Here is a 12337-nt window from a genome sequence, read left to right as displayed (position 1 = left end):
CTTGGTAAAATCTAGTGCTCATAAAACTACAGCACTGCCCTAGGATTTTTTTTTCAAGGCTGAGTTATTTCTTCCTGCTGAACTTTCAAATTACAAGAAAAATATACTACCCTTTTCTAAAAATACATCCTCCCAGTTACACTCAGAAATAAATCTGTCAGCAGGTATGCTGAGAGATGCAGACTTTACTATTACTAGTTAATAAACAATGGGTTTGTCTTTCCAAATCTTACAGGAACTTCTAAGTGGCCTGTTTATTTCGTCCTTACCTGAGGTTCATTGTTCTGATGTTAGGTAAGGAATTACAACTTCTGTTTATTTTCCCTTGTAGCATATTGATTTTTGGTAACTTACGGAGTGCATCCTAGCATACCCTTAGAAAAAAAGTCAGCTGAAGCAGTATAATAGATACAAAGTACATACTGCCTGTTCTATTTACGTTTGAAAATTGGAATTATAGAATTTCCACTTAAAATATTGTGAACTTCCCTTCCCTTCCCTTCCCTTCCCTTCCCTTCCCTTCCCTTCCCTTCCCTTCCCTTCCCTTCCCTTCCCTTCCCTTCCCTTCCCTTCCCTTCCCTTCCCTTCCCTTCCCTTCCCTTCCCTTCCCTTCCCTTCCCTTCCCTTCCCTTCCCTTCCCTTCCCTGCCCTTCCCTGCCCTTCCCTTCCCTTCCCTTCCCTTCCCTTCCCTTCCCTTCCCTTCCCTTCCCTCTCTTCTCTTCTCTTCTCTTCCCTTCCCAACACCACAGGACTGTCAACATTGCCTGGCTTTATTCCACTTGGGAATTACCAGCAGGGAAATCTGCTGTCCATTTAAGGTAATTTATCTTCTTTTTACAGTAAATACTTTGTGCTTTTTCTTATGATAAGAGAGGTGGGGTCAGGCTAGGAGACAGATCTCACGCGAGGTGGACATAGAATGGCACTAAATCACATTGTCATTTCCATATGTTTTTAATCTAGAAAAACAATTGGTTGCTTTTTCTTGGTATGATGATAATAAACAACTATCAATTTGCTTTACCTGATTTTTCTCCTGAAGGTTTTTCCAGAGCTCATAAACTCTGCAATGATTCACAGTAGCACGGGAGGTAGTTTGAAACATCAGTGGGCAGCAAAGCTGGGCAAGCATTAACGTGCAGGGGAAGGCTTCACAACTAGCGGGGAGATACCTCCCTGGATCCAGTGAGTCTCCAGAAATGCAAAGAGCTGTAAGGCAGCCTCCTGAGATCCAACCTCACCCTTCTTCTAGCTGATTTAATGTTCTGCCCTTTGCTTAGAGATAAAAAGCAATAAATACTCTCAAATTCAGTTGTATAAAGGACGGAAAGGGAGGTCTTCAACTGAATTCTAGTTGATTCAATGATCTGCCCTTTGCTTAGAGATAAAAAGCAATAAATACTCTCAGATGCAGTTTAAGACCTCCCTTTCCATCCTTTATACCTTTGATTAAGAAAATTGAATATGCCTGAGTGAGAAAATACCTTTTGGGTTAAATATCAAAGGGATTTTTTTTAGTTTACTATCGTTTTTAGGAGACCTTTTTGGACAATATTTCATTAAAAGTGATTTTCTTATGAAGTACATGGCAGCAAAAAGCAATACATTGTTTGTGATACAGTCGCTGACATGTCTGTCCATATGGCTCAAAACAACAATTTCTTATAGAATTAGATATTACAAGGAAGAACACCAGAAATATCTGTAGACGTAGACAGTTTTTATACAGACCAAATAAGAGAGAGATTCTGGTTTTCAAGGGTGAAAGCTGACACTGAAAAACTTTATCTTTTCTCAGTTTTGCCTTCATTCTCTTGCAGAGCCACTGTCAAGATCAAGATTCATGGTTCCCCCCATGGCTGCACAGGAAAACATTGTATTTTCCATCATCTGATAAAGCTCATTAAAATGTTGTCTACAGCACTTTTCCTAGGTTATTTGTTCTCAGTGGCATGTTACACCATTTTAAATGATTCCCAAGGGAAATAAGGGCCCCGTTATGCAGCTGTTGGGATGAGAGAGACAAACTCTCGTGTTCCAAACAAAGGGGGATCTATTAATAAGAAAACAATGAAAGAGTGCTCTGATTTTCACTGAGCCTTAGATCAGTGGCTTAGGTCAAAGGCTGATTGCCATCGCTCTTCTTGGGAGTAATGCTTGATTAAAGACTGCAAGACTTTGTCCAGTGAATGCCTATTTAATGAATGCTCTCACGGAAAGTGAAATCTACTCAGATCAGTGATTCTGACAATCTGATCATGGATGTAACCAGTTAATGGGAGGAACAGCCCAGCGTTCTGTCGCTGCTCTGATAGGGACCCAAACAGCCCGTTTGTGCTAGCCCCAGACAGTCATTAAGCCAGCACACTATAGCAGGCAATATTGCTGCAGCAGGGTCCTACACAATATGTTAGTGATAAGGGAAAAATCACGAAAGCATTTTTGAGTTGTCAGTCACAAAAGCAGTGCAGAACAGCGCAGTAACCACATCCCATTAGTTTCTAAATGAGAATAGTCATTTCTGGATGCAAGAGAAAGAAACATGAGAAATAAAGGACTTTTTATCCAAGATAATTGGGGTCTGTGACAGCTTATAATTGTTGGTCATTTGTCAAAAAAACCCTGAGAGCTACAGAAGAGTAAGAAATGTTTTATTCTTGGTCTTTCAGCCATTTTTACCTGCTTGACACCAAGAGCGTCACTACACGCAGATCCAAGGAGCCTGGACAAATTGGACAGAATCAGACTCCAAAGTGGATGGGAGAGAGAGCGGGAAAGGGGGTTTCTCATGCAATCCCATTTTTGTTCATTGGTTTCTTTTTTTTTCCCTTATGTAATTAAGTCAGAATGTACTGAAGTGGTGTCTATTCCAAGTAGTGCTTTTATTAACATAGGTCCTTGCAGAAGTAAACCATGAGCCAGGAAGCTTGCATCTCAGGTGGCTTCCTAAAAAAGATGCAAGAACTAGGAGTGAGAGACGTCATTAGGTCTGCAGACACGGCCTTTAAATCCTAGGGCCTCATCACTACAAGGACTGGCAAATGTAAAATTGCACCTGGAGCCCCCTTAAGGAGTTGAGGCCAGGGATGGATGGATGGAGCCAGCACCCAGCCTAGCTCCAGCAAGCTGAGGGCATGTGACATTTCACATGTGGGTCTTACTGCAACCACCCTTGAGAGCCTGAGGAGAAGGGGGGGGGCTCAACCAGATCTCTGACAAGAGGTTTGTTCATTCAAGTTAGATTTAATACTGATGTCTACCAGTGTTGTGGTTTTCATCTGCAAGCGTGTCTCAACCCTGGAATACATTTGGTATTGTCAAGTTTTAATGTCAAATTAACTTGCCTGAAGTTGAAGCCAGGCTCTTGCGGTATCTAAGCAACTGTTCCAAAACAGTGGTTAACAGGAGGCTGGGATGAGTGGAGCTGGAGGCAGCAAGCACGGGCGGCTCTGCATCCACTGTCTTCCTCTGCTCTGAGCAAGGTCATTCGTACACGTGCACCTGAGGGACTGTGTGACCATCTTTGGACTGGAGGCAGCATCCCACTGCAGGGCTTCTTTCTCCCAGCTTCCTCTAACAGCCTTTTCATGACAAAGCACATTTGAAAGATGGTGCTTTCACATACAGCAAGCCACTGAATCTAGGATCAGAAGCTATAAACCAGGAGCTTTTTCACCCACACTCTACTCAATCCCTTTGCCCTTTTGCCTGGAGCCTCTCCTGATCCTGCTTTCCCTTCAGTTGAACCAGAGGAGCCAGAAAACACCTATAAACTGTCTCTGACCTTGGAAAGTCCCCTTTTACCCTGGTGACCTGGCAGCAGGCACGGCACGTCAATGTATGTTTAAGCTGTTCTGCTGATCCTGCTGTTCTCTTCAGGGGTGATCAAATTGCCTGCGTTTCAGTTTCTAAAATGCTCTGGAGAAAAGAGCTGGTTTTATTAGGGGGAGCTAAACCCCTTTGTGTTTAGTTGATAGAGAAAGATAACACTTGCAGAGGGTAATTTGGGATGCCTAAGGCAGATTCTGGTGCTCAGGTCTCCTCCAAAGGTGACCTTCGTGTGTTACCTGTGGTGTTACCTGTGTAGGAAGCCTGTTGTGCAAGATCCCTGCTAGTCAGCTGGGTTTTCCCAAGTTGTAAATCCCTCTTGACCTCGCTGGTGCTAGCTCCCACTCTTACCTTGCTGAGCCACCTTGCAAATGTTCTTTCTCCCAGCAAAATGGATTTATTGCTTAATTTAATCTAGACATAAAATGAGAAATGGGGCTTTGGTGAGTGTGCAAGGGAAGAGCAAGCCCTAGCTAGACCTTAGCTTGCTGCAATGGCACACGTTTAGTTCAAGTAGTCCATCTTCACAAATCATGCACAATTGCAAAAAGTCATGGTATTGTCAAATGCATACCATGACACCTCATCTGGGTTGATAAGCAATTCAGAGCTCAGCCTAAATGGAGGGAGTAGCTTACATCGATAAAATCCTTCAGGATCATTTAGGAAGAGAACAGTACTGAAAGCTGTGGGCTATTTTGCTTTCTGCCTGGCCCACAATAACTCTTAAATAAGAATATCGATCTGAACTAGATTGACTTGCATCCTGTAGTCTGCTCGATACACTGCTTTCCTGCCTGGCGTTTAAATGGAAATATCGCTCTTCTGCCGCATGGCACCAAGGCTGAGCATGACGATGTGCTTACTGCCTGCTCATACACAAGCCGCCCACCTGGATGATGTGGTGGTGAGTATTAAACTGCAGACACCTCCAGCAGTAATTCCCAGTGATGTGCCTCACTGGTGATCACCAAGGCCACAGTAAATGGTCCATGAATCATAAGGGCCTCGTGCTCAGGGACGGCAGCGCCTGCACGGCCGGCCACGTGGCTGCCTTGCTGCTGCTGCAGGAGCCCAGGTGGCTGGCCAGGGCCAGCAACCCTGCAGAATGGGCCCTGAAAAACAAATAATTGAGGATAATGTGTTTATCTAGTATACACAGACCTGGCACAGGGGCTGATCGCAAAAGAAGGAGGTAGTCAAGACACGCCACCCAAAGCATTTACTGTCCCTAGGTACATGACTAAGTACTGCTCTTTCTTCCAGAAATGAGAGCTCAGATTTGGCTTTGGATCTGATTCATCCAAAACAGCTAAGGGCAGTAAATCCTGGATTTGGGTTTTTTTCTGATTTATTCCCAGTGCTGCTGAGTAATTCCCTTTTATAGAGCTGTCTTGTTGAGATACATCTCACTCTTAATTTCCATTTCTTCCTACTTGTCCATCTAACGGTTTTCTTGCAGGAGATACAAGTGAAGAAGGGAAGAAGTATGGTGGCTGGGGACATGACACACAGGCACAGGTTCACTGCAAAACCCTCCTCTACTTGTTCTGACTGAGAACAACTGAAAGAAAAGACACAAAGATAGATTTTACACAGTATTTCTCAGATGTTAAATGCCCACTTTTTACAGTTTATGGCTGCATTCTTTCTCCTGCTCTGAGTTTAAACAATTTTCAGTGAGAGTCCTTTGCAGTGGATGCTTCAGAGCTTCTGGCACTGATTTTGCTGTTTCTTATATTTTACTGGCACACTTATGGGAAAACATGTTCTCAAAAACTGTTTGTGCTGATCTAGAAATCTCTAATTTTGACATATATTAGTATTATATTCGTATCTCCTTCTCTTCTGTATCCTTTTCAGTATTTTTCAATATTTCATATCTGAGCCTTGCCAATGCCTAAGCTGTGCAAGCCTGAAGTCAGGCATATGAGTAACTGCATGGAAATGCTCACAGACCTCAGCCCTTGCTTTTTAAACTGAAAACTGGAGCATCAGCCTTAAGTGATCTTTCTGTGTGTGAGTCTTGTAAGGCATTCTCTTTGGTGATCTCGGTTGTTACGTCTGGGGCTGTAACATTATTGTAACTGTTTATATCTGTAATTGGCATGACACAAGACAGACTAACAGCTTAACATGTTACTAGTGGGGCAGGGATTGCATCTCAGCCGTCAGAAAGCAAAGTTCAGCTGCCCCAGGCTGTCCTTAATACGATAATTGTGTTACCACATGTTGATGACTCAAAACCATGAAGAGAACGATGGGGCAATTCAAACCCTGCATCTGGGAGGGTCTCTGTGTTCAGGCACCTCCCAAAACTCCAGTCCATTGGCAATAATTTTTTCTCAGTGAAAATGCCCCAAGGCCATTTTACAAGTGTATTTATAGCTCCGAGTAGAATGGTAATACTTTGGGGGCTGAACCCTACAGAGGCAACTCAAGCAAGTAGCTTTAATCCACAATTTACCACTTTTCCTTTAGTATCAGTGTCATCCTCAATTTTACCTTCTGAGCTTTTCCATTTGGTGCCTTCTTAGCTTTGCCCTGTGTTTTGAACACCAATAATCAGATGTTGGTGGTCCATAGACCTGAGCACTGAAGGGAGGCTTGCAGATCATTTTCCACCCTTCCCTCAGAGGACAAAAAGTTGTACCAAGCATAATAAATTATGTCAGTAACCAAAACTTCATAGAAAATGTGGGACATGAGAGAAGAAAGATCAAAACCTACCGAGGACTGGGTCCATCCTTGCTAAGGACAGGTGCCTCCCAGAAATGTAAATTCCCACCCTTCCCACCAAGTCTTTTCAGCCAATGTTAGAAAAGGTCTGAAGAAATGCTTTTGGTTTAGTTAATCATTCCTTCAAGCTCTCCCAGCCAAGCCGAGCTGCAGCCCATGAGGTCAGCATGCTCCTCGTACTCACAGCCAATGTTCCCTTTTTTTACTGGTATATTGACAGCACAGTTTACTCCAGCAACATAACTGTCAGGGCCTAATTTTCCATGGCATGAAACTATTCCCCCTTCATCTGCTAGCAAATGGAGTTCTGCTTTTTTTTGAAGCAGACAGACTGTTCCTACCTCGTATGCCTTGACTTTGTCTTGAAAGTTTCTTCAGACAATGTGCAGGCCAATTTGTGAGTTATTACCCAGTCCCCCAAAGAGCTTAATGTCTTTCCCACGGTGAAGAAGGTAATTTAGAAAAAATGTTCTCAAAGCCATCTCGGTTGTGACTGAGTTATTATCTACAATCCTTATTACTAGTTTAGCATGTGTGGGAGCTTTAAAGTGAGCAGCAAACTGAGAGGTATGAGTTTAAAATATGTAAGTATTGTCAGTATCTGATGAGTTGTAAAATATCAGGATGATTTTGAACGTTTTGTGAATTTGTCAGGCTGGCAGAAATGTGCTAATTAGGAAATCCTAAGGCATTGCAGATTCAGAGAAACCCCCAAGGTGAGGGGAGTGATCCCCCTCTCCCCAGCTGTCAGTGATGGGAAGAAGTCCTGAAAAAAGGAAGGCATTTGAAGAGTGAGACAACAAAACGAGGCAGAGCAGTTCCACCTCTAACAGAGGAAGGCAAAAGACATAAAAACCCCAGGGGCTGTAAGTAACCCTGGAAATTGTAGGGGAAAGGAGAGGTTTGAGCCTAGCCTCTGCAAGCTAAATAAAGCACCAAAGCAACTCAGGAGGAGCCTTGCTGCTAAACAGGATCTGTAAATGCATTTCTTGCTTGATGCTTTTCTTTTGCAACAGTGCTTGCAATTTCAGTGACTAAAACATCATTCTTATCTTGTTGACATAGAATAAAATGTGCTAATACCTTCTAAAATTCATCCAGCGCTAAAAGCAACTCTAGACAAATCTGATGTACACTAGGATTCTTGAAGATGATGTACCCAAAACACCATTTTCAGCGGCCCTCACAAAGCAAGACACATTTGAGGGTCTCCAACGTGCAACATACTTTTCCCTAAAATTATGTTTGTGAACTGAAATATTCAGACTTTGTAGTGAAGGAGACAAGAGAAACCTCCCTGACTGGCTACCGCTCATTCCTTCTCCAGCTAGCGAAAGGCAGAGGCACAGCAACCAAAAACTTTGCAAATAAACTCTTACTGTCACACTGTCGCACAACATTATGAAGGAATTAAAAAGATGATTTTTTTTCTTTGCCTTGGTCTTTGGGTGTTGGTTGCACACAACAGCTGTTACTTCTCATTTTATGGCATCCAGCTTTTTTCCTGCACTGGGCTTTATTTTGGAAGATGCCAAAGCAGAGGGAGCTGTGCTGGCATTGCCACCAGCAGCTGATGGCAGAAAGTAGTCAGAAGTAAGAATACCTGCAAATGCTAAATGCAGAAGAAATGCAGGGAAAAATGCAGAGACTGAGCTGAGATGGAAATGATTTTATAAGTCAGGACAATCAAATAGTCCAGACAGTTTACAAAGCTGATAAAAGCGATGCCGAAAAAAGGTGACCAAAATAATGAAACTTAAAAGTAGGATCTGTGGGGAAATCTGAAATCAAAGGGGTTGTTCGTTTTTTTTTTTAAAAAAATCACAATTCCTAATCAGGCTGGACACTGCCTGAGAGATCTCAGAGACTTCTTCAGCTAAACACCCTCAAACGAGAAAGATTCTGTGTTTCTACCAGGCAAATGCAGAGATTTAAGAGCATGGAAAATATGCAGGTCCTGCAAAAAGGCATAAAAAGTTACCTTGGAACAGCCCTGCTTTTATATCTTCCTTTTAATTTAGTGGTGGAATTCAAAGAGTCAATAAATATCGGGAGGAGAAAGCAAAGTACACGTACATTTCCAGAAAATGCAGAACAAGAACTCCACAGCAACTTTTTCCTAAACTAAGCGAGCAGTGTTGAACATTTTTCATGTTAGATAATGAATCTTGAAATAAAGGAGAATTCCCTGACTAGGTCTCTGAGCAACCAGTGGGAGGATGGTTGACTGTTTATGTTGTTTATGTTAAAATTCTTTGTATGGGTTAGATACATCTCCCTCAGTCCAGTTTCTCCCTGGAGAGAAGCTGAGAGCAGGATATCCTACTGCAAATTCTTTTGGGACTTGTATTTTCAGCATCGTCAATGCTCTGTTTAGGGAAAGAAGTTGCAAAAGGGTGGCAAAATTTAGCAAGATGTTAAATCTGCAGTAACTTAATTTTTTTCAACTCTCCTTTTAACCCAATATGCAACACAACCCATCAGGAATTCTTCTAGCTTGGAAGGGCTTAGGCTGAAGCTTATCTTTTTATGCCGCTCAAGAATTCCACTAGTAAACATGGAAGTTCCCTGGGTCTTCCCAAGGTAGGTGAAGTGCAGTCAGCTTCACATTTCCCAGGATGCCTGAGCAGGGTAAAAAGAGGGAGATTAGTAGGCAGACCTAGGGGTGGCTGTGGAAGGGGACAACCTTGATCTGGCACGGTTGGCACTGAGTTGGGGCTGAAGAGCACTGGGGAGCTGGTCTCTGCCTTGCTGGGTGGTTGCAGATATTTGCACCCAGAGGACATGTTCCTCAGACTGCTTTCCTGTGCCGGTGCCTGCTGGCACAGAGTGGTTGTCATCTGCACTACCAACCCCTTTTCCCTCCAGAATCTGGGTTGTCTGACTCTGGGAGCCGTCCCTAACTGTGCCATCTCCCAGCTTGTCTCAAGTCCCCTGGGGGGATTATTCCTCCAAGTCTCAGAGTGCAGGGCATCCACTCGGCTGTACAACAGCTCGGCATAACCTGATCCTGTTCAATCCTTGTGTAAAGCCAGAGCCGACATGCCTCACCCAACAATGCATGGAAAATAGTGTGACCTGGACAGAAAACTGGGCTTTAAAGTGATGTTAAATAAATGCCAAAGTGGTGCTTGCATGACTGCCCCCTTCAAGCTCAGTTCAAATTGGTTGTGTGTTGACAGTGGCAGGTCACTAGTTTCCATTGAGATTTTATTGTTGATCAGCGAATGTACAGACTAGCCACAGGGTAATTTCTTCTCCTTATTTAATCAAATGGAAACTTTCAATCCATTTTTGCACTCACAGAACAGTCATTGCAGTTTATTTAGGTAGGTTAAATATAAATCATCACCGAAAAACACCCCAGCAGCATAACAATGCCCTTCCTTTCCTTTGCAATATTATCTTTATTTTCCTTGGTCTTGTGATTTCTCAGAAGTGTTTCTTTTAGTGCCCGGTGGCATTTGTTTGCTAGTGCACAGAGCCCTCTGATTTAAAGGCTTTGACTTAGTGCTGGGCTTCAAGGGCAGCAGTGCAGCAGTGGCAGCTCCAGCACAGAGAGAAAGACGTGGCACTGTCCTTTCCATGTTAAAACCAGCAGCAAAGTTCTCCGTGGACTTAAAACAGAACACGATGAGGACAGTTTTATTTTTTCACTAAATATAGGCAGCACATTCTGGCCTCCAGGTGACTAGAAACAGGCAAAAAGAAGAGAGGCTTTATACAGTTGGACTCACTTGAGCATGGTGTGATGGAAGGAGGGTGAAGGTGGCTTTTCCAAAGGCACAGGGGAGCACCCCATGTGGATCACAGCCATGGTGTGCACCTCAGAGGAGCACAGGTCAGGGACACTTTACCCACCTGAGGATTTCACTAGTAAAATTGACTGACTGTCCCTGTGGATGGTACAGGGATGCAGGTGCACCAGGACCAGGCAGATCTGCACTAGGTGTGACAGGTGGATCGGAAAAATTCCTCCTCAGCCAGTGAGGCTGGAGTTGGGGATTTGGCATTGTTTCTCATTTTCATACTCCCTGTTACAGGTCTATGCAGCATGGAAAATCAAGAGGCAGAAGTGAGGGAGGTGATGTCATTTGCAGGAAGCAGTCTGGAGAAGGTTTCTGTCACCACCTGGCATGGCTTGGCTCCCTGGGTTCTGTAAAACAGAAGAGATGGGAGTAAACTCTTCCCAGCTAGTGAACGCTGAGCCATGTCAGAATTAAAAGTCAAACAGCTCTCAAGAAGACGTGATTGTTTGATAAACAAGAACATTTTATGGTAATCTCTGTATTTACAAACACAAGGATGGGTCAAATGTCTGCTCCTTGGAAATGTCTTTTTTTCTTAACAGAAATTTCCTTTAAAGCCTAGCAGTTAGAAATGCCAGTGCTAAAAATAACTTATAAAAGGGCTATGCTATATCCATGCATGCTCTTTCTTTCACAGAATTCTGTATTTTGCAAGTATTGCTGGTTTTCAGACCACTTAATATTTTTGTGAGGTAATGTAGGCTCCCTTATCATTACATTGTGGAACCTGTAAGTCTCGAACACCACTTCAGGCACATCCAGGAAAGATTGCTAATGCAGTGTCTGATGCTGTAAACTCGATGGCATCAAAACTGGAGAGGATGTCAAAGACATCTACCTGCATAATTCTGGTGACAATATGCCCAAGTACACATACACAGCTGGGTATATGCTGAGTATTCACAATGTTTTCCTTGAATACATAATTTTACCTAACAAAATGTCACTCATGAATATAGGAAAAATTTTTAAAGCTGTTGAACATATTGTTGAAATATATTGACGGAATTCAATGTTACATCTGTAATCTGTGACTATTTAGTTGCACTTTGCAGATCAAGCTACAACTAAGAAGACAGAATTTAAAAGTAATCCTGATTGCTAGTCTCATTTCACTCGAAGTTTTTGCTGTCTTCAGTTCTGCAGTGGAAATTTCATGGAATAGCAAGGAATTCTGCCTATTAGGACTCTGTAAAAGCCAAGCCACATCTGTAGCACTTGCCTGTTTTGTTCGCATTATGTATTTTGGAAAGTTAATGTTATTGATCTAAAAGATATTTACAAAAGTTACCACTGTAACCAGATGCTTTTGAGTCCAGCTCTGAAACTGCAGTGCACAACAGCCCGTGGCAATTAGAATTTAATATCCTCAAAGACTTGACAATTTGTGTAGCACATTGGAAAAAGTCCATTAATACAGGAAAGCACTGAATAAAACTAGACATAATGATGTCCTCAAATTTGACACAACACTTTTTATTTAGGAAAAAGCTATTTTAGATTAGCCTGCTCTTTCACAGTATTTTCTTCATCCAACTGCCTAGATACAGTTAGTTCTGATATTTTGTAATGAGGATTCTGTGTATACTTTTAGTAGTTTTGCTATTAATTTGCTATCAAACCAACAAATTATATCATTAAACAAATTATGTTATTGGAATAACTGTGTCACAGCTTGATACATGTTAATTAAGTTGATTTATTATAATATCTTATGTACGAACAAGTTTAGAAGTTAAATGTCTTGCTAGAGAGATCCACGCAATGAGATTAATGGGACAAGTAAGATGAATGGTAATTCCAAAATTACAACTTGCAAGCTTTCATGCAGCTGATGACTTGAAAATATTACCACTCATTCTAATGTTGTGTGTAGGCAAAAATAATTATTGCTCCAAACATAGAGATCTCAGGGAAATATAAGTCACTTGAAAAGTTATACACTTTATGAGAAGATGATC

At 42.3% G+C, this 12337-nt stretch overlaps 1 long non-coding RNA gene across 1 annotated transcript; it reads left to right on the top strand.

Moving 5' to 3' along the window:
* The first annotated feature begins 232 nt into the window (after positions 1-232).
* On the top strand, positions 233-1914 carry LOC130145750 (uncharacterized). Its single transcript, XR_008820671.1, has 3 exons — positions 233-294; positions 750-818; positions 1821-1914. It is a non-coding gene; the product is annotated as an uncharacterized LOC130145750 (long non-coding RNA).
* The last annotated feature ends 10423 nt before the right edge of the window (positions 1915-12337 follow it).

Source organism: Falco biarmicus, chromosome 3, assembly GCF_023638135.1.
Source record: "Falco biarmicus isolate bFalBia1 chromosome 3, bFalBia1.pri, whole genome shotgun sequence".
NCBI classification, from domain to species: domain Eukaryota; kingdom Metazoa; phylum Chordata; class Aves; order Falconiformes; family Falconidae; genus Falco; species Falco biarmicus.
This window is presented reverse-complemented; position numbering and strand designations above follow the sequence as displayed.